A 17500-nucleotide genomic window follows, 5' to 3' on the forward strand; every position below is an offset into this window, starting at 1 on the left:
ACAGTTATGCAGTTTAGAGTCTCCATTTCCTCATGCTGTCTGTGCCTGTTTTGTCTTGCTATACATTTCTACCATTTAACAGTATCACACAGTGTGTAACAATACTTTTAGAACTTTTTTTAAGAGATATATGATACCTATTAAGATCTATTGCTCACTTACCTCTCTCACTTTTGTCCATGTTATCATATAGATTACAGAATCATTTGATAAATGTCATGTAAAACAGGCAGGGTGAGGGGTTTTGTAGCCACTCACATTCTATAGGTTTAATTCCCAGGGACATACAACAGGACATCGTGTGACAATCAAATTTCCGCAGCTCCAGGTAGAAAAGCCTAGCTGAGAAGTGAAACTGCGGTCTATTATTAGCTGCTTTTAAGATAGTGCATTGCAATGGCAATGTAAAATCCTAATTAAACTTTTTTTTCCTACACAAGTAAAAAAACAAAACAAAAACAAACAAAAAAAACTAGGTTGCAAAAGAAGCATTCCTTTCTCTTGATGTTTAATCTCTCCAGCAGCAAAAGGCATTGACAGCCAAAGACATACTATACTTTCTGGTAAGAAAAAAAAGACTACAAGTTCCAGAATGCTATGTAACTGACTAAATATGTATGGATTGACCTCGAGACATTTCTGCATTCATTTAACATGTTCACTGCCAGATTACTTAGTGATGAAATGGTTAATCCACATAGCCCAACAAATATTCTGATTTCTGTGGATACATGTGTAGGCCTGGCCTAAAATAGGCCCTAGCAGAATTGAATAGCTGTGTGTAACATAGAATTGTTTTAAATGTCTTCAGTGTAATTGTTCTATCCTGTGTCTTATTTTTTTCCCTTACAAACTAATCTGTATTCTTTTTAACATATGGCCAAGCCCATATCCCTAATTGTCTTTAATTGAGAATGTTCTCTTGATTTTGCTCTGCTGTTAAGTATTATTAACAAGCACAGCAGTCAGTATGTATCAATAAAAAGTACTGTATATGGATTCTAACACATTGCTACAGGTTAGATATTGAGGTTAGGTGTGCAGGGAATGGGGAGAAAAAAAATGACCACATTTCTTTCTTGCAGCTTCAATCATGTTGTCTTATTTTGAAATGTAGTGCATATGTTGAATTGTATATAATTTGCAGTAATTTGTCTTGTGCCACTGCTGTAACTGATGTATCCAATCCGGATTAAAATCATTATGTGCCACACATGGATAGTACATGTTTGGAGTGTTCATTGAGTAAATTGCCAAGTGATGACTATATACAATGTACAGTATATTCCAAGGCTATCTAGCCTTTTCAAATGAAAGCCAAGTCGTCTTTTTAGTGGCAGAAATTTTACTTTAGAAATTTGTTAATTCAAAGGGAAATTACAGTCAAATTTTAATGCCCTATAAAAGGTTTAGTTGTGCGGAAAAAAAAAAATAGCATTTTCTATTTTGGTGACTTAAATCTGAAGCTACTTTTCCCCCACTGTCCTTCAGGGAGACTGGAGAGCATTTGTGTAGAAGCAAGAACCCTGACTCTCCTATGTGCAGTTCATTGATACCCTAATTTGCTTTATCAAAGGAGATCAGATAAACAATTATTTTGTAAGTGGAGTATTATTCTTTAGGTGAAATGATTAACAGATGCAAAGAAGAAAAAGAAATTTATGCTTACCTGATAAATTTATTTCTTTTACGATAGGACGAGTCCACGGATTTCATCCTTACTTATGGGATTACGCCTCCTGGTCAGCAGGAAGTGGCAAAGAGCACCACAGCAGAGCTGTATATATAGCTCCTCCCTTCCCTCCCACTCCAGTCATTCGACCGAAGTTAGGAAGAGAAAAGAAAAGCCAAAGGTGCAGAGGTGACTGAAGTTTGACAAAAATAAATAAAATATCTGTCTTAGAAATGACAGGGTGGGCCGTGGACTCGTCATATCATAAAAAAAAGAAATTTATCAGGTAAGCATAAATTTCCTTTTCTTTTACAAGATATGACGAGCCCACGGATTTCATCCTTACTTATGGGATACAATACCAAAGCTATAGGACACGGATGAAAGGGAGGGACAAGACAGGAACCTAAAACGGAAGGCACCACTGCTTGAAGAACCTTTCTCCCCAAAACAGCCTCAGATGAGGCAAAGGTATCAAATTTGTAAAATTTGGAAAAAGTGTGAAGAGACGACCAAGTTGCAGCCTTGCAAATCTGTTCAACAGAAGCATTATTTTCAAATGCCCATGAGGAAGCCACAGCACTAGTAGAATGAGCTCTAATTCTTTCAGGAGGCTGCTGTCCAGCAGTCTCATATGCAAAACAGATGATACTCCTCAGCCAGAAAAAACAACAAATAATGAAGATGATTGACGAAATTCTTTAGTCGCCTGCAAGTAAAACTTCAGGGCACGGACCACGTCCAAATTATGTAAAAGACGCTCCTTCTTAGAAGGAGGATTCGGACACAAGGAAGGAACAACAATTTCCTGATTAATATTCTTATTAGAAACAACCTTGGGAAGGAAACCAGGTTTGGTACGCAAGACCACCTTATCAGAATGGAAAATAAGATAAGGGGAATCACATTGTAAAGCTGAAAGCTCAGAAACTCTGCGAGCAGAAAAAATAGCAACCAAAAATAAAACTTTCCAAGATAACAACTTAATATCTATGGAATGCATAGGTTCAAACGGAACCCCTTGAAGAACATTAAGAACTAAATTCAAACTCCAAGGAGGAGCAATTGGTCTAAACACAGGTCTGATTCTAGTCAGAGCCTGACAAAAAGATTGAACGTCTGGAACATCTGACAGACGTTTGTGCAACAGAATAGACAAAGCAGAAATCTGTCCCTTTAAGGAACTTGCTGACAACCCTTTCTCCAATCCTTCTTGGAGAAAAGATAAAATCCTGGGAATCCGAACCTTACTCCATGAGTAGCCCTTGGATTCGCACCAATAAAGATATTTACATCATATCTTATGGTAAATATTTCTAGTGACAGGCTTACGTGCCTGAATTAAGGTATCAATGACCGCATCAGAAAACCCTTGCTTAGATAAAATTAAGCGTTCAATCTCCAAGCAGATGCAGAGAAATTAGATTTGGATGATGGAAGGGTCCCTGAATGAAAAGGTCCTGCCTCAATGGAAGCTTCCACGGTGGCAGAGAGGACATGTCCACCATATCGGCATACCAAGTCCTGCGAGGCCACGCAGGAGCGATGAGGATCACTGAAGCCCTCTCCTGTTTTATCCGAGCAATCACTTGGGGAAGGGAAGCAATGGTGGAAACACATAAGCTAGGTTGAACGACCAAGTCACTGCCAAGGCATCTATCAGTTCGGCCTGAGGATCCCTGGACCTGGATCCGTATCTCGGGAGCTTGGCATTCTGACGAGAGGCAATAAGATCCAAATCCGGTCTGCCCCATCTGAGCATCAGGGTGGCAAAGACCTCCGGATGGCGTTCCCATTCCCTCGGATGAAACGTCTGTCTGCTCAAAAAATCCGCTTCCCAGTTGTCCACTCCTGGGATGTAGATTGCTGACAGATAACAAGAGTGAGCCTCCGCCCACCGAATTATCTTGGCTACTTCGGTCATCGCTAAGGAACTCCTTGTTCCTCCCTGATGATTGATGTAAGCCACAGTCGTGATGTTGTCCGACTGAAATCGGATGAATTTGGCCGAAGCCAACTGAGGCCAAGCCTGAAGCGCATTGAATATTGCTCTCAACCTTCAGAATATTGATTGGAAGTAGAGACTCCGATCAAGTCCACACACCCTGAGTCTTCAGGGAATTCCAGACTGCACCCCATCCTAGTAGACTGGCATCTGTTGTCACTATCACCCATGAGGGTCTGCAGAAGCACGTCCCTTGGGACAGATGATCCGGCGACAACCACCAAAGAAGAGAGTCTCTTGTCTCCTGACCCAGATCTATCTGAGGAGACAAATTAGCATAATCTCCATTCCACTGCCTGAGCATGCTCAGTTGTAGGGGTCTGAGATGAAAACGAGCAAACGGAATGATGTCCATTGCTGCCACCATCAATCCAATTACCTCCATGCACTGAGCCACTGATGGCCGAGGATTGGACTGAAGGGCTCGGCATGTATTCAGAATCTTTAATTTTCTGATTTCCGTCAAGAAAATTTTCATGGATACAGAATCTATTAGAGTTCCCAGGAAAGGAACCCTTGTCTGTGGAATCAGTGAACTCTTTTCTAGATTCACCTTCCACCCGTGAGTCCTCAGAAAGGAAAGAACCATGTCTGTATGAGATTTTGCCAGTTGGTAAGACGACGCCTGAATCAAGATATCGTCTAGATAAGGCGCCACTGCAATGCCCCGCGGTCTGAGAACCGCCAAAAGAGACCCTAGAACCTTTGTGAAGATCCTGGGTGCTGTGGCCAGCCCGAAAGGAAGAGCCACAAACTGAAAATGTTTGTCCAGGAAGGCAAACCTTAGAAACTATACCAACTGTGACCTGATCACAAAAAGGGGGGCGCTGAATGAACATGAAACACAAAAACACAACTGTGGTTTAAGATAAATACAAAAAATATGTATATAGTAGAAATTTTGGTTGCAATAAATCCTAGAAAGAATAAAAGTATGTGAAAGGAATGTCCTTAAGATGGTATAGGTTATTGTCCAATAATGGCTGCCGCCTCCTCCTCACTGGCTGGTCCAGGCGAAACTATAAAAGGTGAAGAGAAACAGAGGGGCACCTCATGTGTAGTATTGTCATATACCCCTCTGTTTCTCTTCACCTTTTAAACCTTATAAACTGATGATGATCTTTGTGGATAGGAATATGAAGATATGCATCCTTTAAGTACACGGTAGTCATATATTGACCCTCTTGGATCAATGGAAGAATTGTCCGAATAGTCTCCATCTTCAAAGATGGAACTCTGAGAAACTTGTTTAGACTCTTGAGGTCTAAAATGGGACGATACGTTCCCTCTTTCTTGAGAACCATGAAAAGATTTGAGTAAAACCCCTGCCCCTGTATTGGAACGGGACAAATTACTCCCATAGTAGAGAGGTCTTTTACACAATGTAAGAACGCCTCACTTTTTATCTGGTCTACAGACAATCGTGAAAGAAGAAACCTCCCCCTTGGGAGAGAATTTTTGAATTCCAGTTGATACCCTTGGGACACGATTTCCAGTGTCCAGGGATCCTGAACGTCTCTTAGCCAAACCCGGACAAAGAGAGAAAGTCTGCCCCCTACTAACTAGATCCGGTCCCGGATCGAGGGGCCGCCCCTTCATACTGTTTTGGGAGCAGCAGTGGGCTTCTTGGGTTGTTTACCCTTGTTCCAAGCCTGGTTGGGTCTCCAGATGGACTTGGCTTGTGCAAAATTCCCTTCCTGTTTAGCGGAAGGAGGAACAGAGGAGACTCCCTTGAAATTCCGAAAGGAACGAAAATTATTCTGTTTACCCCTTTGTTTAGCTGCTTTATCCTGAGGTAGGAGATGACCCTTACCTCCCGTAATGTCAGAAATAATTTCTTTCAAGTCAGGCCCAAATAGGGTCTTTCCTTTGAAAGGAATAGCCAAAATCTTTGATTTAGAGGATACCTCAGCAGACCAAAATTTTAACCATAAAGCTCTATGCGCTAAAATGGCAAATCCTGCATTCTTAGCCGCCAACTTGGCGATCTGAAAGGCAGCATCTGTAATAAAATAATTAGCCAGCTTAAGGGCCCTAATTCTATCTAGTATTTCCTCTAAAGGAGTCTCAGTCTTAAGAGATCTTCTAAGGCGTCAAACCAAAAGGCAGCCGCAGTTGTAAGTGGTACAATACAAGCCGTTGGTTGTAATAGAAAACCCTGATGAATAAATAGCTTCTTTAGAAGACCCTCCAATTTTTTATCCATAGGATATTTGAAAGCACAACTGTCCTCAATAGGAATAGTTGTACGCTTAACCAGGGTAGATATAGCTCCCTCCACCTTAGGGACTGTTTGCCAAGCATCCCGAACAGTGTCAGCTATAGGATACATCTTCTTAAAATTGGGAGGTGAGAACGGGATACCCGGTCTTTCCCATTCCCGCGTAATAATTTCCGAAATTCTCTTAGGAACCGGAAACACATCAGAATAAGTAGGGACCTCTAAGTATTTGTCCATCTTACACAATTTCTCTGGTGGTACCACAATAGAGTCACAGTCATCCAGAGTTGCTAAAACCTCCCGCAGTAACAGGCGGAGGTGTTCAAGCTTAAATCTGAAGGACATGACGTCCGAGTCTGAGGCAACGCACTCCCTGAGTCGGAAAAGCTCCCCCTCAGATAAAAGCTCCCTACCCCCCAAATCAGATCCCTGGGAGGGCACATCGAAGATAGCCATCAAAGTGTCAGAAGCCGCAGGAACCAAAGTCGTGTCTGTCCTGCTGTGTTTGCCCTGTAATACTGGCAACTTGGATAAGACTTCTGTAAGAGTGGATGACATAACTGCAGCCATATCCTGCAGAGTAAATGAAGTGGACGCAGTTGAAGAACATGGTGTCGCTTGCGTGGGTTTTAAGGGCTGTGACGCTTGGGGAGAAAGAATTGGCATACCATGAGTCATCAGTCTGAGAAGAATCTTGCGCTATATCTTTATTAAGAAAAATGTGTTCTTTACATTGTAGTGCCCTCTCACTGCATGAGGGACAAAAAGTAAGCGGGGGTTCCACAATGGCATTTAAACACATGGAAGAAGTACTGGCTTCAAGGTCATCCATAGTAAAAAATAGAAATTGTATGCACAATCTATTGACTTAACACAGAAATACTTCTTATGCACAATCTAGTTGTCTAATTAATAAAAACTACTGTGCCTTTAAGAAAACTGAAAAACTTTCTGCAGCACTCTTATGCGACAAAAACATAATTTATGTAAGAACTTACCTGATAAATTCATTTCTTTCATATTAGCAAGAGTCCATGAGCTAGTGACGTATGGGATATACATTCCTACCAGGAGGGGCAAAGTTTCCCAAACCTTAAAATGCCTATAAATACACCCCTCACCACACCCACAATTCAGTTTAACGAATAGCCAAGAAGTGGGGTGATAAGAAAAAAGTGCGAAAGCATATAAAATAAGGAATTGGAATAATTGTGCTTTATACAAAATCATAACCACCACAAAAAAAGGGCGGGCCTCATGGACTCTTGCTAATATGAAAGAAATGAATTTATCAGGTAAGTTCTTACATAAATTATGTTTTCTTTCATGTAATTAGCAAGAGTCCATGAGCTAGTGACGTATGGGATAATGACTACCCAAGAAGTGGATCTTTCCACACAAGAGTCACTAGAGAGGGAGGGATAAAATAAAGACAGCCAATTCCTGCTGAAAATAATCCACACCCAAAATAAAGTTTAACGAAAAACATAAGCAGAAGATTCAAACTGAAACCGCTGCCTGAAGTACTTTTCTACCAAAAACTGCTTCAGAAGAAGAAAATACATCAAAATGGTAGAATTTAGTAAAAGTATGCAAAGAGGACCAAGTCGCTGCTTTGCAGATCTGGTCAACCGAAGCTTCATTCCTAAACGCCCAGGAAGTAGAAACTGACCTAGTAGAATGAGCTGTAATTCTCTGAGGCGGAGTTTCACCCGACTCAACATAGGCAAGATGAATTAAAGATTTCAACCAAGATGCCAAAGAAATGGCAGAAGCTTTCTGGCCTTTTCTAGAACCGGAAAAGATAACAAATAGACTAGAAGTCTTACGAAAAGATTTCGTAGCTTCAACATAATATTTCAAAGCTCTAACAACATCCAAAGAATGCAACGATTTCTCCTTAGAATTCTTAGGATTAGGACATAATGAAGGAACCACAATTTCTCTACTAATGTTGTTGGAATTCACAACTTTAGGTAAAAATTCAAAAGAAGTTCGCAACACCGCCTTATCCTGATGAAAAATCAGAAAAGGAGACTCACAAGAAAGAGCAGATAATTCAGAAACTCTTCTGGCAGAAGAGATGGTCAAAAGGAACAAAAACCTTTCCAAGAAAGTAATTTAATATCCAATGAATGCATAGGTTCAAATGGAGGAGCTTGAAGAGCCCCCAGAACCAAATTCAAACTCCAAGGAGGAGAAATTGACTTAATGACAGGCTTTATACGAACCAAAGCTTGTACAAAACAATGAATATCAGGAAGAATAGCAATCTTTCTGTGAAAAAGAACAGAAAGAGCAGAGATTTGACCTTTCAAGGAACTTGCGGACAAACCCTTATCTAAACCATCCTGAAGAAACTGTAACATTCTCGGTATTCTAAAAGAATGCCAAGAAAAATGATGAGAAAGACACCAAGAAATATAAGTCTTCCAGACTCTATAATATATCTCTCTGGATACAGATTTACGAGCCTGTAACATAGTATTAATCACAGAGTCAGAGAAACCTCTTTGACCAAGAATCAAGCGTTCAATCTCCATACCTTTAAGGATTTCAGATCCTGATGGAAAAAAGGACCTTGAGACAAAAAGGTCTGGTCTTAACGGAAGAGTCCACGGTTGGCAAGAGGCCAACCGGACAAGATCCGCATACCAAAACCTGTGAGGCCATGCCGGAGCTACCAGCAGAACAAACGAGCATTCCTTCAGAATCTTGGAGGTTACTCTTGGAAGAAGAACTAGAGGCGGAAAGATATAGGGAGGATGATACTTCCAAGGAAGTGATAATGCATCCACTGCCTCCGCCTGAGGATCCCGGGATCTGGACAGATACCTGGGAAGTTTCTTGTTTAGATGAGAAGCCATCAGATCTATTTCTGGAAGTTCCCACATTTGAACAATCTGAAAAAATACCTCTGGGTGAAGAGACCATTCGCCCGGATGCAACGTTTGACGACTGAGATAATCCGCTTTCCAATTGTCCATACCTGGGATATGAACCGCAGAGATTAGACAGGAGCTGGATTCCGCCCAAACCAAAATTCGAGATACTTCTTTCATAGCCAGAGGACTGTGAGTCCCTCCTTGATGATTGATGTATGCCACAGTTGTGACATTGTCTATCTGAAAACAAATGAACAACTCTCTCTTCAGAAGAGGCCAAGACTGAAGAGCTCTGAAAATTGCACGGAGTTCCAAAATATTGATCGGAAATCTCACCTCCTGAGATTCCCAAACCCCTTGTGCCGTCAGATACCCCCACACAGCTCCCCAACCTGTAAGACTTGCATCTGTTGAGATTATAGTCCAGGTCGGAAGAACAAAGAAGCCCCCTGAACTAAACGATGGTGATCTGTCCACCATGTCAGAGAGTGTTGTAAAATCGGTTTAAAGATATTAATTGAGATATCTTTGAGTAATCCCTGCACCATTGGTTCAGCATACAGAGCTGAAGAGGTCGCATGTGAAAACGAGCAAAGGAGATCGCATCTGATGCGGCAGTCCTAAGACCCAACATTTCCATGCATAAGGCTACCAAAGGGAATGATTGTGACTGAAGGTTTTGACAAGCTGATATCAATGTTAAACTTCTCTTGTCTGACAAGGACAGAGTCATAGACACTGAATTTATCTAGAAACCTAAAAAGGTTACCCTTGTCTGAGGAATCAATGAACTGATTAGTAAATTGATCCTCCAACCATGAACTTGAAGAAACAACACAAGTCGATTCGTATGAGATTCTTCGAAAATGAGAAGACTGAGCAAATACCAAGATATCGACCAAATAAGGAAATACCAAAACCCTATTCTCTGATTACAGAAAGAAGGGCACAGAGAACCTTTGAAAAAAATTCTTGGAACTGAGGCTAAGCCAAACGGTAGAGCCACAAAACTGGTAATGCTTGTCTAAAAAGAGAATCTCAGACACTAAAAGTGATCTGGATGAATCGGAATATGCAGATACACATCCTGTAAATCTATTGTAGACATATAATGCCCTTGCTAAACAAAAGGCAGGATAGTCCTACAGAAACCATCTTGAATGTTGGTATCCTAACAGAACGATTCAATAATGATAGATCCGGAACTGGTCTGAAGGAATTGACCTTCTTTGGTACAATGAAGAGATAAAATAAAACCCCAGCCCCTGTTCCAGAACTGGAACTGGCATAAATACTCCAGCCAACTCTAGATCTGAAACACATTTCAGAAATGCTGAGCCTTTGCTGTGTTAACTGGGACACGGGAAAGAAAAGAATCTTTTAGCAGGAGGCCTTAACTTGAAGCCAATTCTGTACCTTTCTGAAACAATGTTTCTGAAACCAGAGATTAAGAACGGAATTGATCCAAATTTCTTTGAAGAAAACGTAATCTGCCCCATACCAGCTGAGCTGGAATAAGGGCCGCACCTTCATAGGTACTTAGGAGCTGGCTATAGGTTTCTATAAGGCTTGGATATATTCCAAACTGGAAATAGTTTCCAAACTGATACTGCTCCTGAGGATGAAGGATCAGGCTTTTGTTCCTTGTGAGGAAAGGAACGAAAATGATTATTTACCCTGGAAAGAAAGGGAAAGCAAAGTTGACTTAGAAGACATGTCAGCATTCCAAGTTTAATCCATAAAGCTATTCTAGCTAAAATAGCTAGAGACACATACCTGACATCAACTCTAATGATATCAAAAGATGGTATCACCAATAAAATTATTAGCATGTTATAGAATAAAAATAATGCTATAAAATTATGATCTGTTACTTGTTGCGCTAAAGCTTCTAACCAAAAAGTTGAAGCTGCAGCAACATCCGCTAAAAATATAGCAGGTCTAAGAAGATTACCTGAACATAAGTAAGCTTTTCTTAGAAAGGATTCAATTTTCCTATCTAAAGGATCCTTAAATGAAGTACTATCTGCCGTAGGAATAGTAGTACATTAGCAGGAGTAGAGACAGCCCCATAACCTTAGGGATTTTTGTCCCAAAAAACTCTAATCTGTCAGATGGCACAGGATATAATTTGCTTAAACGTCTAGAAGGAGTAAATGAATTACCCAAATTATTCCATTCCCTGGAAATTACTTCAGAAATAGCATCAGGGAGATAAAACACTTCTGGAATAACTACAGGAGATTTAAAAACCTTATTTAAACGTTTACATTTAGTATCAAGAGGACCAGAATCCTCTATTTCTAATGCAAATAACACTTCTTTAAGTAAAGAACGAATAAATTCCATCTTGAACAAATACAAAGATTTATCAGCATCAACCTCTGAGACAGAAACCTCAGAACCAGAAGAACCATTATCAGTATCAGAATGATGATGTTCATTTAAAAATTCATCTGAAAAAAGAGAAGTTTTAAAAGACTTTTATGTATACTAGAAGGAGAAATAACAGACATAGCCTTCTTAATGGATTTAAAAAATAAAATCTCTTATGTTATCAGGAACACTCTGAAAATTAGATGTTGACGGAACAGCAACAGGTAATGTAACAGTACTAAAGGAAATTTTATCTGCATTAATAAGTTTGACATGACATGCAATACAAATAACAGCTGGAGAAACAGATACCAAAAGTTTATAGCAGATACACTTAGCTTGGTAGCTCCAGCATTGTGCAGTGATTTTCCTGAAGTATCTTCTGACTCAGTTGCAACGTGGAACATCTTGCAATATGTAAAAGAAAAAAACAACATATAAAGCAAAATTGATCAAATTCCTTAAATGACAGTTTCAGGAATGGGAAAAAATGCCAAAGAACAAGCTTCTAGCAACCAGAAGCAATAAAAAATGAGACTTAAATAATGTGGAGACAAAAGTGACGCCCATATTTTTTCGCGCCAAATAAGACGCCCACATTATTTGGCGCCTAAATGCTTTTTGGCGCCAAAAATGACGCCACATCCGGAACGCCGACATTTTTGGCGCAAAATAACGTCAAAGAATGACGCAACTTCCGGCGACACGTATGACGCCGGAAACGGAAATAGAATTTTTGCGCCAAAAAAGTCCGCGCCAAGAATGACGCAATAAAATGAAGCATTTTCAGCCCCCGCGAGCCTAACAGCCCACAGGGAAAAAGTCAAATTTTAAGGTAAAAAATGTTAAATTAAAATGCATTATCCCAAATATGAAACTGACTGTCTGAAAAATAAGGAAAGTTGAACATTCTGAGTCAAGGAAAATAAATGTTTGAATACATATATTTAGAACTTTATAAACAAAGTGCCCAACCATAGCTAGGAGTGTCACAGAAAATAAGACTTACTTACCCCAGGACACTCATCTACATATAGCAGATAGCCAAACCAGTACTGAAACGAGAATCAGCAGAGGTAATGGTATATATAAGAGTATATCGTCGATCTGAAAAGGGAGGTAAGAGATGAATCTCTACGACCGATAACAGAGAACCTATGAAATAGACCCCTTAGAAGGAGATCACTGCATTCAAATAGGCAATACTCTCCTCACATCCCTCTGACATTCACTGCATGCTGAGAGGAAAACCGGGCTCCAACTTGCTGCGGAGCGCATATCAACGTAGAATCTAGCACAAACTTACTTCACCACCTCCATCGGAGGCAAAGTTTGTAAAACTGAATTGTGGGTGTGGTGAGGGGTGTATTTATAGGCATTTTAAGGTTTGGGAAACTTTGCCCCTCCTGGTAGGAATGTATATCCCATACGTCACTAGCTCATGGACTCTTGCTAATTACATGAAAGAAATAAAAATAACCCAATAATCGTGGCTTGCAATAACTATTGGATTTATTCGTATCCCATTAGCAGTGAGGCTAACTTCGTTTAACAAACTGCACCTTTAAAAATAAAAAACGGCTTTAAACTTCGCCACAGCTCTGCTGCGGCGCTTACCTGCCCCCTCACACTGAGACAACAAAATGGTATCCGTGCAGCAAGCGTCTAGACCGCCTGAGTTCTACTACCCATGCGGTCCAGACAGAAGACACTGAAGTTGACCGACCAACTCCCAAATAGACACTGCGCTGCGTCTGTTTGCGCCCCAAACATGCCCCGCCCATCATGGGCGTATCAAAGCGGAACTCCTGCGCGGCCCAGAACTTTGCAAAAAAAACACCATGAAGCCACGGGAGAATTGTATTATTAAAAAAGACAATGTCCCCCCTGAAGCCAGTTCCCCTGTAGCCATACCACGAACATATGCAGTCTCTATGTGAGAATTCACTCCGCAACCCCAGCGTCAGCCCACACATTTACAGGTGTAATAAAGGTGAAACATACCTTTCAACCGCACCCCATAGCAATCATTATTCCCATAATGCTAGCATATCTACATACCCCTCTAGTTAAATACATAGAGCACAGGTATAGGTCAGCTTAGCGAGAGAGACAGACAGTCCTTTCTGAGTTAACCAGTGTCACAGAAAACAACAGACTGCACATACCTCCATGTTGAGGAACATGACTCTTCCCACACTGCAAGAGGTCCTTCATCTCCTCCCAGAATCTGTGGGAACAACTGGGTCTTAGATAAACTTGCTAAGACCATATGCATCAGGGCAGCCTCCATTGGGAGTCGCAGAGGACGGATGTAATCTGCACAGATCCTATAGCTGTACCCTGAGAAAAATAGTACACACTGGCACAATTTAAAAATAATAAACACTTGATTGAAGAATCTAAACTAACACCTCACTTTACCTCTTCCTATCACTAACACAGGCAAAGAGAATGACTGGAGTGGGAGGGAAGGGAGGAGCTATATATACAGCTCTGCTGTGGTGCTCTTTGCCACTTCCTGCTGACCAGGAGGCGTAATCCCATAAGTAAGGATGAAATCCATGGACTCTTCATATCTTGTAAAAGAAATCACTTTTAAAAAAACTGGGGAAGCATGGAACGTTTTGAATTCCAAGAGATTTAGTTTGGTGTCTCAAAAAGATGCTAAAAGCAGACAGAACGCCAATAAGTCAATTTTAGGACATGCAGCCCTAAGTCCTTCGTTCAAGATATAGATAGAATGTATTTATGTATTTAAAAAAAACAAAAACACTTCAGATTTACTTATATTATCGAAAGTACTTTGTTCTTTTGGTTTCCTTTGTTGAAATCAGATAGGTTGGCAGGCTCAGAAGCGAGCACATATCTGAAGCACTATATAGCACAAGTTTTGCAAGAATGCTTTTAACAATGTTATAAACACTGATGCCATCTAGCGTTCAAAAACATTCTTCCTAACTAGTTATTCTCTTCAACAAAAACAACAAGAGAACAATGTAAATGTCATAATAGAAGTCTGATTATTTTTTTTGTCCGTTATCTGAATCTTGAAATAAAATGTTTGAGATTCATGTCCACTTAATTTCTTGTGCATGACTTTACCGTCTTTTAAAAGGGAAATAGTACATTATATATTTTCCATATAATCTAGCTTCAAGTATTTTTTTACCAATATAAATGCCACAAACCTACACATACACTGGATCTACACAAGGTGCTAAGAAATGTTGGAAATGGAACAAGGTGGATTGTTCATTGAGCAATGGGGTACATATAAAAAGTGCTGTGTTGTGGCAGCTACTCCTTAGATTGGACAACTGTAATCAAAGATTTAATATCTTTAGAAAATTAGGACTCAGTGACTGTGCTTTTTTTCAAATTAGATTTTGAATACAAACACAATTATTTGCTATAATAAAGTTTTATGCTCATGCATTGCCATATATCTTCTATGATCTCCATAAACATGTAATGGACAAAACAAATTTAAAAATATGTATTACAAAGTACTCACCATTTAAAGTGTACATCATTCTACTCCACTTTATACCAATTTTTATGAGACCTTCCGTACTAAAAGACACAGAAAACCCCCCACAGTGGGTTAGAACCTTAGAAAACCTAAACCTTCGACTGCTTACAATAAATTAAAAAGTCAAACACAGTGTGCTATTTTACATAAATTATTGTATCATTTTTTAGAATAAGCTATTAGCAAAAAAAAGTCTTTATAATACAAATCTTTTACTTTAATTAAAAAAAATACCCTAATAAACCATCACAAGTGTTGGGCATTATATATATAAAAAAGTTGCTGTTTTGTAGTGTGCTGCATATTTACAGCAAATAAGTTTTCAATTCAACACCAAATCTAAACACTTTGTATTTTACTTTACTGATTTTTTAAATTGGTGATATTCAATCATTTTAGACTGAATGATGCTAATTAAATCTGTACAATTATATAAACCGTAATCCCCACCCCGGTAAAACCATAAATTTTGCTAGGAATTAATCTCAAACTTCTCCTATTTCCTATTACCAACGAAATATAAGGGACACCAAACACTAATCATGAGTGCTGTCATGATGCAATGCAACCTAGGTTACACTGCAGGTATCTAAAGGAGAGTTACTACACATGTGCAGACACATCAGCACTGGAATGGAATCAAACAGATTTCAATATGGCGACACCAATGACTAGTGGGAGGCAGGGGAATAACTATGTTTATAAAATATATTTAGTGTTTAATGTTTCTTTAAGGAGCTTTTGATTTTTTCCTTGAAAAGGGGATGTGGCAGAAGAAAAGAATCAGTAAAAATAAGATAAAAAGTCTAATTCCCAATTTTAAAGATTACAATGTATTTCATTGTAAAAAGATACATATTTTTGACATTATGCCCTTTTTATGTGTGTCGTTAGACTGTTATTTTTTTAAATGTTTTAAATTACAAGAAAACAGATTTCAAGGAAAAAGTGCAAAAATTTGAGAACAAGATTCGTCTGACAAGAAGGCGGCTTAAAGGGACAGTCAACACCAGATTTTGTGTTGTTTAAAAAGGTAGATAATTCCTTAATTACCCATTCCCCAGTTTTGCATAACCAACACAGTTATAAAATACATGTTTTACCTCTGTGATTACCTTGTATCTAAGCCTCTGCAGACTGCCCCCTTATTTCAGTTATTTTGACAGACTTGCATTTTAGCCAATCAGTGCTCACTCCTCGGTAGATTCATGCGCCTGAGCACAATGTTATCTATGTGAAACACATGAACTAACTCCCTCTAGTAGTTAAAAAAACGGCAAAATGCTTTCAAATTAGAGGCGGCCTTCAAGGTCTAAGAAATTAGCATATGAACCTCATAGGTTTAGCTTTCAACTAAGCATACCAAGAGAACAAAGCAAAATTGCTGATAAAAGTAAATTGGAAAGTTGTTTAAAATCACATGCCCTATTTGAATCGTGAAAGTTTTTTTTGGACTTGACTGTCCCTTTTAAATTAGGGAATTTATATATCAACCACTGAGAACTGGAAGACACGTCATATACTAAGTGGTAAAACAACACAAACATGAATGTATAATAGACTGAATTCCATAGCTCTACGGTGAAATAGCCTTTATAAGCACAGACTATGAAGATATTTTTTATGAACTTTCTAATGTGTTGGAGGTAGCGATACCCAGGGCTTGAAATGTACGCTATTTTCTGGATGAGTAAAATTAGGCTTTTCCACATATTTGAAAGGATATAAAAGTGCAAAAAAAAAAATCTCAAATTTGTTACTACTATTCATTTAACCCCTGCAAAGACATTAAAAGCATAGTTAAAGTCAGCTCTAGCTCCCAAAAGTCACTTGCGGCTCCACAGCCCAGTGTGGTTATCAACAAAAGATACCAAAAGAACAAAGTAAATTTGACAACAGACGTAAATTGAAAAGGCTCTTAAATTTGAATACTCTTTCTGAATCATGAAATTTGAATTTTTACTTTATGTCCCTTTAACTTTGAGTGCACTAGTAACATTTTTCTCTTGACTGATAATTTTCCCTCCTGGTGATTACCCTCATTAGTGCATCTTAAAACATTATCTTATCATAAAGACACAAAATGTTAGAACTCACAATATATCTTTGCGATGAAGTAAGCACAGTAACATAAATATTACATTAACAAGATTTCATATATCTAGTACCTTGTTGGTTTAACATAGACCTCCATGTACAAATTAAATACATACCTACATTTATGCTCCAGCAGATATACCACATATACTTGATTTTTTGTACATAGGCCATCTTGTTTGCCCAATTAAAACAAAATACAAATTTGGAGAATACAGGACAAGTTTTATTTTGCAAATAGTAGTCTCTTTGATATGTTAAACATTCATCCAAAAAAATAAAATATATATATAGAAAAAAAAAAATAGGGCTCCCAAAACAGAAGACACATTTTATAATTCTATGTAATAATGTCTACTTACCATTCATTAGCATGGCAAGAAAAATATACTAAAACAACACAGGATTTCTTATTTACGGGCAGTGTTTTTGTAACAAAATTATTCTTGGAATTTGCTTTAACAATGTATTTATAAATACCCATAGTAAAAGGGTAAAAAATAAACTAGTGGAACTAATTTAATTTTAGTAAAACAATGCAGTTTACTGTGTAAATTTTTAATTTGCTAAAGAGAGAAGATCAGTACTTTCAGCATTCTGCCAAAGGTGACAACAAAAATGGTGTAAAAAAAGTGCACGTTTTCGTTCTTTAATACAAATACATTATTCTCACTAGCTTCAACACCTATCTGGACTTATGGCTATCTGA

At 38.8% G+C, this 17500-nt stretch overlaps 1 protein-coding gene across 1 annotated transcript in view; it reads right to left on the reverse strand.

Annotated features, from left to right (window-relative positions):
• Nucleotides 1–16995: 16995 nt before the first annotated feature.
• The window catches only part of DDX20 (DEAD-box helicase 20), a 73745-nt gene continuing 73240 nt past the window's right edge, over nucleotides 16996–17500 (reverse strand). The window contains exon 11 of the mRNA XM_053706633.1: nucleotides 16996–17500. This exon is cut by the window's right edge and continues 1740 nt beyond it. The gene's annotated coding sequence lies outside the window, so the exon portion shown is untranslated.

This window comes from Bombina bombina, chromosome 3, assembly GCF_027579735.1.
Source record: "Bombina bombina isolate aBomBom1 chromosome 3, aBomBom1.pri, whole genome shotgun sequence".
Taxonomy (NCBI): Eukaryota; Metazoa; Chordata; class Amphibia; order Anura; family Bombinatoridae; genus Bombina; species Bombina bombina.